The 16521-nt window shown below is 38.7% G+C and overlaps 1 protein-coding gene and 1 long non-coding RNA gene across 5 annotated transcripts in view; one reads left to right on the top strand and one right to left on the bottom strand.

The window, feature by feature from the left end:
* The window catches only part of PHACTR3 (phosphatase and actin regulator 3), a 97800-nt gene that overhangs the window by 20844 nt on the left and 60435 nt on the right, over nucleotides 1-16521 (top strand). Inside the window, exon 1 of one of the 4 annotated variants that reach the window (XM_079321265.1) lies at nucleotides 5588-5828. The exons of 2 other annotated variants lie outside the window; for them this stretch is intronic. The gene's annotated coding sequence lies outside the window, so the exon portion shown is untranslated. Of the gene's footprint in view, nucleotides 1-5587; nucleotides 5829-16521 lie in introns of those variants that run through there. One more of the 4 variants, XM_079321264.1, reaches the window with a different exon arrangement.
* Nucleotides 1-16521, bottom strand: part of LOC306809609 — an 89020-nt gene that overhangs the window by 24741 nt on the left and 47758 nt on the right. The window lies entirely within an intron of this gene.

The raw sequence follows: 16521 nt of genomic DNA, 5'->3' as shown, positions 1-16521 counted from the left end.
TCCATGAAAGCATAACCAGACAGAAAAATCAAGAATTCCTGATATGCTGATTTGGATCTATGGATGTGGATGCAAACTTTATCCAGTTTTCCAAGGAATGGAAATATGTTTTTAAGGCTATGGGCTGTGCCACCCACACTGTCCTCATATTCAGTTGTTTCATGATTTATCTCATGTAGGAAGGACAGAAACTTGTGTTTTCAGAACTGACTAGAAACAAACGATGTACTTTTACACAGTGCAGAAACTGCCTTCTCACAGATTATTCTCTGGAAAGACCATCACAGCTTCAAGTGAAAAGGCAGGAGAGATTGTGAAGAATGCTCATAGAATGTGGGAGGTGATAAGAGAAAATCCTTCAGGGATTACAGTTGAGTGCTACTGCTTTTTGACATCACTCTTTTCGCTTTATTTTATGTCGGCTGGTGAAAAAGTGGCCATCCCTGTTTCAAATAATATGCTCTGTGTGACAAATGTTAAAAGCTACAAAAATCTTACTTTAACAAGTGAGAAGAGAAATACATGTTGTGTGTGATGTTAGGTAATGTCCTTAAAGCTTCCCTTAAAAATTTATTTAGTGCTTGAAATAGGAATTTCAATTACAACAAGAGAAATTCATCCCAAGGAGTGGTGCTGGTTATCAACAACTGGTTCACTTTTGTATTTTTTTCCCTCATTTATTGTTTCTTGCTTTACCAAAGTTACTCTTGCAATCTAGAAAAGTGGATAATTTACAGGCTTCTAAGCTTTTCCAGCTTTGGCCAAGTGGAATTTTCTACTGTACTTCAGTGTTTCTGCCTGAAGGTCAAAAACATATATTTGGGACATCTGTAGAAATATTGGTAAATAATTGATGGATGTGGACGTGTATTTTATTTGTAGGGGTTACATAAATGGATCACAGGATCACAGAGTGATTCAGGCTGGCAGGGATCACAGATCATCCAGTCCAATACAAAGGTTCTTTGCAAGGAAGAGTTTCTAGTTTCTCAGAGGATGCTGTGGTTGGAAAATAAACTGAATTGTGAAGTTATATCTTGTTATTGCAGAAACAAGGGTACAGCATGATGATAATTCTTTGTTCTGTCATATACCTTAAGAAGAGCTCTTATTCCTGTAGAGATCAGTGTCAGTGGAATAAAAACCCCAGTGTTGGCTCTTCCACTGCTTTTGGAGTAGTACTTAGGTGTAATCAGTTTAGGGTCACATTATCCATCCCTCACTCACAGAGCAGTGCTTTGCTCTGTGGATAATCACAGCAATGATCAACAGGAATATCAGTGATTTAGTGACCTGAGGAATGCTGTCAGATCTGCCATTTGCATTAATTACACCCTGATCCTGGCTCTGGAAATAGCTGTACAGTCACAGGGGCTGAGAAACTGCGTCAGTGGCATCTTCACCAACTGATAATACTTCCCATCCCCTGTATTCATTTACAGGATTATAAACATGTGTTGATAGAAAGCCCTCGAGTCCTGACCCTGGTGCAGTTGGAATGATGCATTTAATCATTCATCACCTACACTGATAAATCCAGGCTTAATGATTTTAATAATAGCTCAGTATTGCACTGAGTGGCTTCCATTTGGAAAACTCTGTGTTGGAATAATCACTTGAGACCTCTGCAAAGCAGATATGGCATCACACACTCCCCATTGGCCACGTTATGGCTCCAGACTCTTGCCTGGGCAGCAGCTTTTTATCCCTGACATCCCAACATTAGGTAATCTCTCCCCTCCTGCCCTCACAGGAGCTCTACAAATCCACTGACAAAAGGCAGAAATACCAATAGAAAACGTATTTAAATTCTCAGCCCTTCACCATTTCAGAGTTTCCACCTTACAGTAATTTCTGGGCTTGGACAGGCTTTTATACAACTCAGTTGCATAACAACCTTTCAGTGAACCATTAAATTGCTTACACATACAACAAATTTCTGTGACAGATGATGAAAATAAAAATTGAAAAAAGGCCATACTGAGAAAATGAAAGGAACTCATTGCCACATTTAAAACGCCCAAATATCCTCATTAAGATGGAGCAAGACATACAGTGATAGTAGTATATGAATTTTCTAGCTTTTGAGTATAATTGTTAGGACATTTTAAAATACATCCAGGAATATGTTGGAATCTCTGGTATCTCTTTTTCTATTAAATATAACACTAATTCCAAATCAGCAAAGGTTACAAATGCTAATTACAGCAGTAGTAACACAGTACTCCAAGCATGTTAAATTTATTAAAATGAAAAAGACTTTAAAATAAGACATTTCTTTGGGTTCATAACTATAAGAGAAAAAAATGCCCCATTCTACAGTATTTCTAAATCTAATCTTAAAGTTTTTTGCTTTAAAGAGTAGCTGTTTCCATTTTTTATGAGTATGCCTCTTCTATAGGTATTCATTAAATCATATAGAAAAAGTCTCAAAACTGAGTCCAAACACAATTTATGAGTATTTAAGGAATACTGAATGTTGTAGTCCTAATTTCACCTCATTTAAAACCTGTTAAGAAGGATCCCTCAAATGCCAATTTTTCTTCATTGTGAATGTCTCAGAGAGTCATTCTGGTTTTATTTGAGGAGTTCTAAAATTAGCCCTCAGCTTTCTGATACACAGACAGATTTTCTCATTATAATTTTTTTTCATGGGGAACAGAAACAAAAGCAAACCACCTTGGATTTCCAAGAGTTTACCTACCCAATTTGCACCCAGTGACCCCTTCCTCAGTGAGGAAACAAGATTTTCAATATCCATGTGTGCTCTGCGTACCAAGTTCATACTCTGTCAACTGCCCAAGCCATTACTTGGTAACTTTGACAATTTAATCTCTTTTTACTGGAAGACTTCTAAAGAAGTTGCACAATAAGGCATTGGAAGATGGAATGTTGGCCAGCTTCAGTGAAAGGAGTCCAAATTTATTACCAGCAAAGACTGTCTTATATTTCAGCTATAATCCAAAGTTCTATGTATCTCATAAATAAATGCATGTCTTCTGACACAGGAATACATTGGCAGCTGAAATGTAAACTATTATCCAAAACTATTCCACATTCACAGAATTTTACATGAGACTTTTGGGATGCTTTATAAAATTCACATACTTGAAGCATGTTTGCTAAGAAAATCTTGACTAAAACTTAGTTCTCACTAAGAAATGGAGAATTCCATTCCATGGAGAATACAAAGTGTATGAATGAAGCTCAAATTCTCAAAGAGATACTTTAAAAAGGCCTGTGCTCACTGTAGAGATGATTTATTCCTCCAGTGTGAGTAGCCAGAGGTGCTTCACATAGGGAACTGTAAAAATGAGTCCTGAGTCTCATGCAAAAAGGGAAGATTAAGTCTGAGTCCTGTTAAGGAGGCAAAGTTTTATTTATGGCATTGAAAAATCTGAGGTTAAGCTGTTCTAGGCTTTTAGGGAATTTTACCCATCAGCAGGAGTACAAAGCATCAGCTTCCTCAAGATGTTTATTCATTTGTGAGTCCTGTGCTCAGAGTTTCCTCCTGCCTTGGTTGCTGCTGTGGCTGTGACACAGCTCCTGCATTGGGTAACAACTCTGGGCCTGAGGAGTGATGATTCATAGAAACTTCTGCACCAGGATAGATTTGTTTATTTTTCACTTGCATTTAAGAAGCTTTTGCCAGATTTTCAAACTTGTGTGCCTGAATTTCAAGTATTTAGAAGCTTAGCAAACGTGGGTTTAAAACTCAAAGAATCCTGTTTGGCATAAGGCATCTCCCTGACAAATGAATCCTATTAACCTTGTAAAGACTAAGTTCTTGAATTTAAGCACATGTTTGGGAACTTTGCTTTAAGAGTCTTTAATTTTAATAGAGATTTTACCTAATACTTTTGTTTACATTTGAAGTTAGGCCTTTGGTTGTCATAGCTTTTTCCAGAATTTCAGTAAGCAGAAGGGAATGATTTCTGTGCACAGAATGGTGAGAGATGGATGCTGTATTTCTAAAAAAATTTAACTGCTACTGACATTAATTAAAAGACTCCCAAAGATAATAAGTGGATGAAACAGTGCTTCATTAAACCTATTCCCTAAAATTTCCCTTAGGGAATAAACAATGGGCTGTCCACTCAAGTCTATTTATGGCTGAAAGCCTCTGTTTTACATATGCTCATTGAATTAAATCAAATTAATTTATATTATCTACATGATTAGTGCACTTATTTCAGAGGAAGAAATTTACCTGAGCTGCAGTGGATCCTTTAGTCACTGCCTAAACTATTCTGGAAAATAAACGTGGGTGGTTGTAGATGATGCATAAGAAGACTCAATAAGAAAAAAAAACCTGTTAATATCTATTTCCTGGGGGGGAAAAAAGGGACTGTGATTTACTTTAAATTTATAAGATTTTATTGAAAATGTGTTAGATTTTCTCCCTGGGATTTGGCAGTTCTCTAATAGGAGATATGTTCAGGGCTCCAAAGTGGAATTGTTTGCCAGACACTTTCAGGAATTACATGATCTAATATCTACAGAAACAGACAGTGCTCAGTTTACTTGAAAAATATTTTCTTTTAGAACAGAAAAATGCTAACTTTGGAACATGGGTTTAATTTTCAGCATTTCAATGTACTACAGATGTAATACAACAGTGCTCATTAGTAAGGACAAGATATTACTGAGCAGTCAGTGAAATTTCAATAAAGAACTGTGAATATTGATTAAAGTGTACAAGAATTCCTGTACCAGTGGTTTTTGGCCAGCTCTGTACAGACACCTTGCTAGCAAAGACCTTCTAAACCACTTTGTTTTTCACTTGGATCTCATTTTCTGCATCATTGGCAGAGAATACTTGCACAGAACAGTCATTGTGGTTTTAAGTCTGCTGTTGCCTTCGTGCAGGAAAGTCAGTATTTTTAAATATAGATGGCAATAATATGTTCCCACTGACAAAATAATGCAGAAAGCCATTCTGAAATATGGCTCTCTGGAAGCTGAGAGCAATGCAGCTGTTCACTGAGTCCTCTCCTGTTTCTTTTAAATCCAGAGCATCTGCCTTCCAAAACACTTCAATGTTAAGTCTCCCTAATGAAGGCATTTAGGATTGCAGGAAGGAAAGACTGTTTTCCTGCATTCTGGGAACTATGGCTAAGACTGGGTGGGGAATAATATGAAATGTAAATATTCTAGACAAAAAATAGTAAGGGAAGAGGCCAGAACAGGCTTTCACTCCTGTAATTTGGGCTGGAATCTTTTCAAGCAGTGCTGGAGCAGTTTGCTGACAGTGCTACAAGACAAAATTGTCTTGAAAGAAAAGAATCACAGGTTTGATGTGGTAGCTGACCAAGTTACACTGGGGTTAGAGGCATTTTAATGGCCAAAACATCTCCAGTGTATTTGTTTCTGATGTTACACCAAGTCTAGAGATCTGCTCCAGCATTTCCAATGAAAGGTTAAACATCTATTTCCAGCTTCTGCTGCATGAGAGAAAACAAGAAACTTTTGCAACAAGGAGAAGTTGATTTGCAGATTTTCATCTGCTCCTGCGTTTGGAGGGCTGAGCCCAGTTCTGAGCGCTCCGTGGGCTCGCACTGTTGCACACGGTGCACCACCAACGATCCCGGCGCAGCCGGTGCAGACATGATTCTCGTGGTTAAAATAGCAAATGCATTCATCTCCTTTATGTAATATACACAGAGCTGGAGGGAGCCAAAAGGGTCCATCCTTGTGTTCCTGTGCAACTTGAAAGAGAAAGTGAAGGAGTTTCAAGGGAGAGCAGTAACAGAGGGTGAAATAACCTTTTTCTTCCTCGGATTGAGCTGCTGCCTTCTGTGTGCTCCGAGCTACAGCAGCTCTTGGAGGTGAGTAGCAAGGGATAAAAGAAATGAATAGAAAGATGGATAAATCCTTCCTTCCTGCTACAGATGCCTTGTTTTCTTAAACTGATCTGTTTACTGGGAGTTTGAGCTGAGGTGAGTGGACATTAAAGCTTTGGATGTTTTAAATATATCTCTGAGGTTCTATATTGAGGGGATGCTGCGAGCTTTTAACATGAAGGAATTAGGACTTCTCAAATATTTTGCTTGTGATAAAATATGCAAGAATGTGTTATTTCTGTGATCATTAGGAATAGAGGAAAAAAATTCCATTGGCTCTCTTTTACCTAAGCAAGTAGGATTGTTCTTTCATATTTTGGGCTCTGAAAATCATCCATTTCATAAGCAGTAAGTGTTCCTCCCAAACTGGGAACTGGGGATGGTGCTGGCAGATCAATTGCATAACTGTTACACGTGCTTATTTCAGGATCAATAGATACACTTTTCCTATAGGGAGAGGGATTTATGCCTGCAGTTATGTTGCAGAGAAGCTGGAGGGAATGGGAGCAGGAGACAAGGATTTTTTCTCATTGCAAGTGCCATAATACTCTTGAGTTTAGGAGTGTGTTGGATAGCTTGTTTCTTTCTTGGCACTGATGAGAAAAAGAGTTTTGCTGAAAAAATCCACCAGTGCAAGAAAATTTCTGTCTGTAAAACCTCTAAATCTGGTCAGGTAATCTAACAATTGTCCAGCAAGCCTCCAACTCATTTTGCTGTAGTTTGAAGATGCCAAATGTTTTTATGCTACCTAGTACTTGAGATATCAATGTGTATTTCTTTTCAAACAATAGTTGAAAAAATCAGAAAATAAATGTATTCTTTTATAGAATATGAACTTTTTCAGTAATGTATATGAAAAACATATAGGAACATTCAGGAGATTCTTTTTTTTTTCCCTATAAATTTGGATCTGCATTATGATTAAAATAAAGTGCTTGGTGAAATTAAATTCACATACTTAAAAAGAAGCCCATCAATTCCCTTCCTCTCTCACTCTTCCTACACATTATTCATCTGGTATGTGAAAAGCTGTTCTGTGGCTTCCACACAAAAGCAAAGGGAAAAGAAAGCCAAAGATGTTTTAGTTAAATAACGATTATTTTTGGGACCCTTCTAAAGCACAAAACAAAATGTTCTCCAGATACTGTGAAAATATATAAGTAATTCAGATAATCACATGTTATATACCAGAAACTGCTATGTTAAAAGCACATTGTTGAAACTTTAAAGGCAGGCACTAAAAACTAAGCAAATGCCAGAATTGTGGATGCCTCTGCAATCTTCACTTGGTTTCTTGTGCATATGTATTGTGATGCAGCCTTAAAGTGCACATCACAAACATTTTTCTGCAGTAATCTGTGAGGGCAGAAGTTATTAATATATTCAGAAGCTTTTATGTAGTGCCTGTCACTACAGTACCTGCTGCACAAAGGCTCTGAGCAGAGTGGAGCTGGAGTGTCCACTCCACAGATTTGAGGGGTGTGCAGAGCATCAGGGAGAGATTTGAAAATGCTGATTTTGACTGCCTCACTTGAGCTGTGTACCTGTGATTTTCCAGACCCATTAGATAAGGCAGCTCTTTACATTTAGAGAAGGATGTCTTTGTAAATCTCAGCCACCTGAAGATTTACATGTCAGCTGTACTGTGAAGATGAGCACCTTGTGGAAATGATTTCCTCTTTGCTCCCAGTCTGGCAGGGGTAGGAGACAGAACCCAGATCTCCAGGGCTTTCTTCATCTTTCCACAGTTCCCTGACCCATCCACAACTTTTGCAGCCAACCCACTGTACAATTTCTCAGGGAATGACTGTAGAATATTGCATAAAATTATGCAGCTAACAGCAGGCATGTGAGAGCTCTAGTAAAGACTTCAGGAAATCAATTCAAACAGCCCCAGACCTTCTGCCACAGAGTTCAGCAGCAGAGTTTTGTCAGCAGTTCTTCAGGCAGCAGAGCTGCTGCAGGGAGTGACAGGGTGACAAACTGACCTGAAGGTGGGACCTTCACCAGCACCCATCAGGTATTTCCCAACAGAGAAACAGTGTCTGAGATCTTGGGTTCCATTTGAGGCTCTGGAGGGGGTGTGCTTTGAATTCAGCTTGTTTCACTCCCTTAAGGTCTCTCCAGCTGAATTTTGTCTCTCTTGAAATTTTGGCTCCAGATCATCCTCTCTTTTGTATTTCTTATCCTAAACTTTACCATTACAAGGCACAATTTTTCTTCTCTTAATTCTAAGTCTGGAACAGAGTTTTAGGACATGCTTTGAAGGCCAAGCCAATCAAGAAGTTGTGTTTCCTTTAGTTATTTGGTTTTTTTTCCTACTTGTAGTCCATCATCCTGCACTCAGCTCCTTGACCTCAGTTTTGCCCACTCTGTGGTTTCTGAGGCCATGCTGTAAATTGTAGCATTGAAATAACCCAGGCTAAGAGAAACCTTTAAAAAAGAAGTTAAATAATACACATTAAAGGGTTAAGGATTTTCAGTGGTTTTTTTTTTTTTTTTTAAGTGAGTCTAGGAAGAATATTTTAATCTCCATTGAAATGAACAATATGGGGTTTTTTACCATTCAATTTTTAGTATTAGTCAATAGATTGAATCTGTAATGTGTAATTTCTAGTAGTGGTAGCCTTCATAGCATAATAATCTATAATGACTAGGCTGTAAGCATTAAATGTTGGATATAAGAGCATGCTATGAATGCTGTATGATTATTGATATTATGAGTGGGTAAATTATACTTGATTAATTTATGGAGCTCAAATCTTGTCCACCACCAAGCCCTTGTTTCTGCTGGAAATCTGGCACTATTTTGCAATTATAAAGCAACCCTGAGCTAACAGAATGTGATTTATGTAGTTTTTAATGGGTTGAAAAGGAGCTGATTTATAGCAGACCTCTTGGGGGAGTGTTATGGTGTTTATTTCAGCATGGTCTTAGTAAAAAGTGCCCAGTACAACTTCAGACTTGTGACTGAAGCACTTCTCCTCACTCTCCTGGTGATGGTTGAGATGAACAAACCTCAAATGAGAACAAGTGAAGGATTTCCAGTCCTGCATTAGCATTTCCCTGCTCTGTGGTTTTGCCCTGAGCACTCAACAGATTCGTGTGGTAAAGCAAAAGTGGAGCATGAAGCTCTTTAGAGGGAGGAATCTGCTTACCTGGGGAAATAGGAATGTTTTCCTTAATGAATGGCCATCAAATGAAATCTGATTAAGCACAGAAATTAGGAAAATCCCAAAGGCCTGTGTGGTGAACAGATTCCTGTTTGATTTGTAGCAGTCACTTTACCTTTGCATTGCAGTTTGATTTTTCTGTTTCTAACCTCAGAAAGGGATGTCTAGGAGAGGTAACTTTGCATGGTAGGATATTTTCCATCCTTTTTGGCACTTTACAGTAAAGACTCTCACTAAAGCAGCTGTAAGGAACCTAATAGTGAAACTTCTTAAAATAAATTAGATGAATGACTGACCTGATTTACACATTTCCTACTGTGACCAGAGAACTTTCTCATTGTTTTCAAGCATTGGAAAAAAATTATTTAATTTTAATTATAATTTTAAATATTTTTATTATATTTAATTAAAATTTCTATTTAATTATATTTATTCTATTTAATTCTATTTACATATTTCTTTTAAGTTATGGATTTTTTCATGGCACAATAAATTTTGTTAATATTTCTAGTGTTTATGAAAGCACTTTCCTTTGATTTTTATTGTTTAACTTATTTTGTTCTGAAGAGTCCTGTGGCAGATCCTCAGTTGATATAATCAGTAATAGATCAACTGATTTCATAAGAACTGGAACAATTTATAGCACTGATAGTGAATCTGCCCTTGAAAAACTGTATTTGAAAGTGCTTAATTGTCCATGGTAGGAAAAAGTTTTGTGGTTAGCAAACTGGATTAGGGAAAGGATCTGTTCTTTATTCAGTTCTTCAAAACTTTGGAAAACTCATTAAAATCTGTGCTGTAGTCTGTTTTGTAAAGCTGGACTCATCTCCTTCAGAATATTTAAATTTCAATATCTTCAAAAAACCATTCTTATTTATCAATTATTTTATTTCTTGTTTTTCAATGTTATTTCTTGGAATTGTTATTTGGCTCCAAAAGTACTCTAAACCTGCCCTGCAGCTTTTACAACAACATTTTTTGAATTCTAAGAGGCAAGTTGCAAGATAAACCCCAAAATTCTTATTTGGCAGAACTGTAGAGCCCATGACTGAGGATGAGCCATTTAAAAATAGGGGCTGCTTTGCTGTGAGTAGTGATCACACAATAATCATGTTATGACAGAGATCTAAAACAAGAATGAAGATATCAGAGCTACCTAGCAGCAAATGGAAATTTCATCTTAAGATAAAAGCATATCAAATATACCCAAGTGGCTTATTGCCAGAGATGCTAATTAGAAAAAGCTGGATTATGCAAAGCCATTTGTTCCAAGTGGTTCTTCAGGGACCAGGCTAAGGAGGAGTTTCCCCTGTGTGGTTTGGTCTTGTTTACAGAGGTTGTTAATATTTGCAAGACCATCTCAGTGAAAAAAACCATGTCAAGTGAATAAAAGAGACTTAAATGGGATTTTGGAATTTTCAGTTTTTAGTGGAAAAAAAGACTATAAGGAAAAGCTGTAAATTGCAGAGTAGTATCAATGGTAGAAGGTTCCCCTCTTACAGCCTGGATCCTTTTCAAGACAAGAGGGATAATTTTGGACACAGTAAGCAACTACTTTACCAAACAGCAGTTTTAGAACCCAAAACAAATTAATTCTGAATTTAATCTCGAGTGGTGCTCAGGGCTCAGTTCAAAAGGGTTGAAGGAGTAAGAGTCAAAATACAGTTTTATTTTGGGGGGATAGGAGGTCCAGTGCATCCAGGTGCTTAATTTCTAGGAAAGGGCCCATGTAAAAATGAGGTGATCAGGGAAAAGAGAAAACCCTAAAATAAACAGTCTAGAAAGCAAGATACCTACAAGATGAATTAAGCTGATAAAAACATACTGTGTTTGAAACCCAGGTGAAAAATATGCCCATAACTCAAGATAAAGCTGTCATTAAAAACAATGAATGGCAGTGGAAAAACTAAGGAGATACTGCAGGGAAAGGCTGGTATTCAAAAATTAAAGTTTGCCAGGATAAGTGGAGCAGGATCACCTCAGAAACTCTGGGCATATTTCTCCTTTTCCCCTCCCAAGCACTAAAATGGTGCTCCTGTCACAGGGAAGGATCCTCCTGCCAAAGCAACTGGCAGCAATGTCTTCTCTATTAAACACACATCCATCCATTATCCCAGGACTCCAGAGGACATTGCAAGTGGTAATCATACCTTTCAAAGTAAATTAAATTCCTTGTATCCTTTTTACTCAAAGAGGATAAATGAAACCCAGAGGGAAGGGAAAGGTTGCTCAAGGCCACCAGGCAAGACAGTGGTAGGACTGTACAAAATAAAAATCAACAGATCTTCCAGGCCTGGGATATTTTGGTCCATGCACAAGACATTCTTTATGAAAAATGACACTAGAAATGTAAATAGTGTCTAATATATTGATACCTGCCTGAAAAACACCACTCTGAAACATAAATACCATAAAACTTGGTGTTGAATTTTGAGCTGACAGCACTGGCTGTGTGAGAAGCTTCCTAAAATAATACCTAATTGATCATGAATTTGCTATTGTGCAGCAAGTGGAACTGTACCAGTTTATAAATAGTGTACATAGATCTCCCTGGCTGGATGACAGGATTGCTGCTGTGAAATTTTTGCAAATCTTTGAAATCCTGCAAAAGGAGGCATCATCAGGCAGCAGAGAAAGGGATGACAAAGAGAGGAGGAGCTTGGGGAGAGGCAGAAATAGAAGACTGGCCCTGTTAACAGAAAGCTGGATTTTAACCTGCAAATACAGGTTTAAAAATGTGATACCCCATTATTTAAATACCTGGTACCACAATCCCTCCTCTAACTGTGCTACCTTCAAAGATGTTTCAGTTTTAACAGATTATGTGGCATTTAAAAATCCAAGTGTGGAGAGAGTTGCTAATATATTTAGACTGAGGAGCTTCACTTTGGTCATCTCAGCCTCCAGCTTCCTCTTAAAACATTTAATGCAGCTTCATTCCTCTTGGCTTCTCTGAAGTGGGGACTTTAATTTATTTATGCTGATGAGGAACTTTTCAATATCCTCTTCCCCTCCTGTCACCATTACAGAGAAGAGAGCAGTGATTTTTAAAGGAAACTGTTTTTTTATCTAGAACATGCAATATTAAAAAGATACTGGAAAATGCAGCATAATTCAGGCTCACAGCACTCTCGAGACCTAGTTAAAGAATACCTGTTAATGGATTAATTTTTCATGCTCCACATATGCAGAGAAATGTATTTAGGGGAATATATAGGCCTACAATATAAAATCAATTTAAGAAGTAATGTGATGAAATGGTAGAAGCTGATGAAAGCACTGATTTGTTTGAATATCCCATGATTTGTTAATTGTATAGCAAATTCCTGACTTCACCCCTTGTGCAGTGGTTGATGAGGAGAAAGCCACACTTTGTTAATCTGACAGTTTCTGTAATATTTAATTCAGCCATCCCTCTCTCAACCTTCTGCTTCTGGTAAATCTATTTTATATAATTTGCCTAGCAAGTATTTAAAACTAAAGCAGAGGTTAGGATTATTACACATGAAGGATGGGTCTCATCCAACCAATCTTCCCCTGAGGCTGCTTGTGCCAACTTTCTCCAGATTTGTGCACCAAATTCCTTCAGATTTATTCCCTGGTCTTTCCTTGTTCTTTAAATCTTTCTATAAAAAGTTCATCTCCCTCCCCCAAAAATCTCAAGATTTTCTTAGAAGTCATCTAACTTAAATTAAACCATGGGCTGTTGAGCCCTTATGACTCAACCTTTACCAAGCTCTGTTGAATAACCATGTGAGCCAGAAAATTTAATTAATTTCTATTGTCTATCTGCAAAATCTGTTAATGCTTTTCAAGAAGAAGTAAGGTCTGTCACTCACAGAAAACTGAGCTATCAGACCCTAATGTTATTTTTGCAGCAATATATTTTATACCAAAATTAGATCTCAGTCTCTTGCAAGATTATCCAGGCATGATCACCAGGCACCACACCTCTGCAGCACTTGGGAAGATGGACAAATACATCCAAGTATCAAACTTTCAGAATATAAACTTCTGATTTTCACTTTTGGGGAGTATAGAAATAATAGATAATAGAAATAATAGAAAGTTACACACTCCTGAATAACATCTAGATTTTTATGGACCATCTACGTATGGGCTAATACTGAAATTGCCCCCAGTTCATCTGTGTCCTGGTCTACAGAGTTCTCACTTCTCAGTCAGTTGGGAATGGAGCTGAATTCATAAGCAAACTATGAAACAGCTCTTCCCCCACTCTGAAAGAGCCCAGAGAGGGGGGAGAATCCCAGGAAATTTGCACTGAATATTGCTGAAGATTCAAAATAGCATTTCAAAGATGCTTGTGAAATCTTTCGAATGAAATATTGAACAGGGGTCTAAAAATGAACTCTGGTTATTCACAGTAAGCAGCACTGAAGGAAAATTGGTATTGTAAGAGAAAGGAACCGTTTACTTTTTATATTTCTCCTAATTAAAAATCTGATTACATTGATAAGGTGAGTTAAGGAGACCAGGTGTCATGTATTTCACTGAAGAAAGCCAGTCAGCATCAGATTTGACTTCAAACTAAATTCCCCTGTAGCTGTGCATCCTGCTAGGACCTGCTTTTATTGAATGTCGTGCTAGAAACTATCACTGCTCTGTTTGTAGGAAGTAGCTGCTGGTGCCATCCCATCTGTGCCTCAACCCTCATTAGCCTCTGCTCTCATTTTCCACAAAGATTAATCTATTTTGAGAAGAATCATGGCAAGACATTCAGCGAGGTCTGGTTGTGGAAATTGTGAGCCCTGTGAAGTTGTCCTTGTGTTTGCACGGGGTGCGAGGGCACGGAGTCAAGGAGGGGATGATGAACTGAGGGTGTGGATTGGCAAGCCCTGGCTCTGCTTGTGGAGCTGGGTGGCTCCACATCAGAGCAGCCCAAGCCCACAGCCATTACATGATTCATAGCTCCAGCTGTGGCAGCTATAGCTCAAATTAGGTCTAAGTATGCACATATTTCGTGTACAGCTGCACGCTACAATCATTGACAATATTTTTCTGGCAGTCAGTGGAGTAATTCTGCACAGCATTCAGGTTTGGTAAAAAAAAATCCAATTACATTATCCATTTGTACACCCTCAGAGCTCACAACCTCTGAATTCTACCATGTTCAGAGCAAGACAAGGTATCATATCAGAAGACAGCTCTGGGGAACTTCCTCAGCCTGTGACCAGACAGAATTTGCTGGGCTAAAGGATTTAGCTAAATAAGCTAAAAGGCAGAGTTCTGGAACAACATTCAGAAGTGAAGTTTCTCTTTCCAGCACTGGATTAACCTGACTCAGGTCCCACTACACATTTTAGCTTTCCTTTTCTGGAAAACACTTGGGTATATAATTACAAAACAGGATTATGTAAGACTCAGCTGTTATGTTGAAGTAACAACTGGAGAACATGACACTAATACATGATACTAAACTACTTCATATGGGCTTTTTATTCTTAATGACTGTAGAGTACCCAGGTTAGTTTGTAGAACAAGATGTCAAGGACCACTTTAATTAAGAATTTGTGTCTTCACAGCTCGAGTGGCTTTCCAGTTACCATGGTAAAATTTATTTACTGAGTGCTGAAAAGCATCATGGAAGAAGAGAGTTGTTTTCCTTCTAAATGGTCAAAACATAAGTTAAACCTGCCTTTAGGCTGGCTCAGCATATCCTGAAGCCACCCTGGAATGCTTTCAGCAAATAAGAAAAGTTTGCAATTTGGAACACGAACATTTGGGTTTTTTTTAATCTGGCTTTGCCAGTTTTGGCTTGGGAGACGTCAAAGCTTTTCACTTTTCATGTTTCCTAAATACAAAGTAGCACTGCCCTTCTCCCCTCGTCCTTCTGCCAGCTCTGCGGGCCAGTGGTGGGGAAACAGAAAACAAAAAAAGGAAACAAAAGAATCCGAGGAAAGAAAAACCAGGAGAGTTGAGGAGACACAAAGAACCCTTTAATGGGAGCTGCAGTTAACTCATTTCCAACCTGTTCACTGTGCATTTAGGCACTCGAGCACTATAAATATGAAAGTGTAAGACAGCACTGTAGATGCCAAAATATAACTTCTAACTCATGCTTTGTCTTGTTTTATTTGAAAGGCATCATACATGCTGCTTGGATGAATGAGATGCATTGTTGAGAAGGGTTAGGAGCAAACCTGGCTGAGAAAGGCAGGCTGAGCACTGGGTGCTGCTGGGGAGCTGGCTTGGGTTTACAACATCTTTGGTGCTGACTGTGCCACCCTAAAATCAAGCTCCCAAACCCTCTCTCACTCTGACCTCCATGAGAAGCAGCTATTTTGTAATCCAATCTATATTATCAGCAGACTCCTTGATGGTTTTTTTTTTAGATTTCCAACATGTAGTTACATAATATAATGTGTAATGCTTCATGTATACATATTTACAGTGTAGATATAATTTATAGATACAGACTACAGAATAGCTACTGAACTTGTGGTGCCAAAAGCCCAAAGCCAAGAAGAGCAAACGTGCTGGAAGGGCATCTGTTTGCTCTGAAAACAGATCTGTTCTGCATCCTGCTTGCTGGCTGCAGCTGCACAGCACAGGCTCACGCCCTGTGAAAATCCTCTCCTCGCTGTTCCTGTGGCAGGAGCTCCTCTTGAGAGCTGAGGTCACTGGGCACAGTGAAGGGCATGGGGGCTGGAGCCACCATGGGATGTCTCATTTTTGCCACCCTGAACTCAGGGCTGGGGCACAGGCAGGGATGTTCCATTGATTTCCCATCCCCTGCTGGCACTGCCAGGCTCTGCTGCTGTGCGAGAGGCTGGTGTTGACACCAGATCTGTGCACGAGGGCTTCGAGCAGCAGGACAGGTTTCCTGCAGAGCAGATATGGGCAAATGACCATATTTCTGTCAAATCAGCCAGAGCTGTGATACACTTTATGCCAGCTCTGTGCTTTTATGCCAGATTGATGCCAAGTGGGGGATGACAGACAATTCTTGATACAGCACAAAGTGCAAGTGGTGCAGAGAAATGATAACCTGATCCAGCAAAAAGCTTGCAAGGATGGTGTGGACTAATCAATGTATTTTAAACAATCTAAGAGGGCAGAATTAATTTCTACTGGATCTGCACTTTGTACCATTGAGATTGTGGTGATTTTGATCTGTTACTGGATGCCCTAAAACTCAATTTATGGATACCAGTCCAAGATTCTGTAAACCAAGACCTGCTTGACATGTCTGTATCTTCTAAGGGAAGAAGATACATCTTGTGGAAGAAAAGTTGTGTTAAGGGGCTCTGAGATGCTGTATCTAATTCCATTCCATGCATACATCATGGAGGTACATAATTTCTCCCATCTAGCACCCTGCTAATGGGGAATGCTGCTTAGCTCTCCATTTTAGAGCTCTCAGCCATGCAGATGGTGCAGACATGGAATTGAGTTGGGGTATTCAGAGATTTCTAGCACAGCATCCACTGTACAAATGCTTTGTCTCCATTTCCTTATTAAACCACAAACAAAATCCAAAGAAG

The sequence above is a fragment of the Erithacus rubecula genome (assembly GCF_903797595.1).
Source record: "Erithacus rubecula genome assembly, chromosome: 18".
NCBI classification, from domain to species: Eukaryota; Metazoa; Chordata; class Aves; order Passeriformes; family Muscicapidae; genus Erithacus; species Erithacus rubecula.
This window is presented reverse-complemented; position numbering and strand designations above follow the sequence as displayed.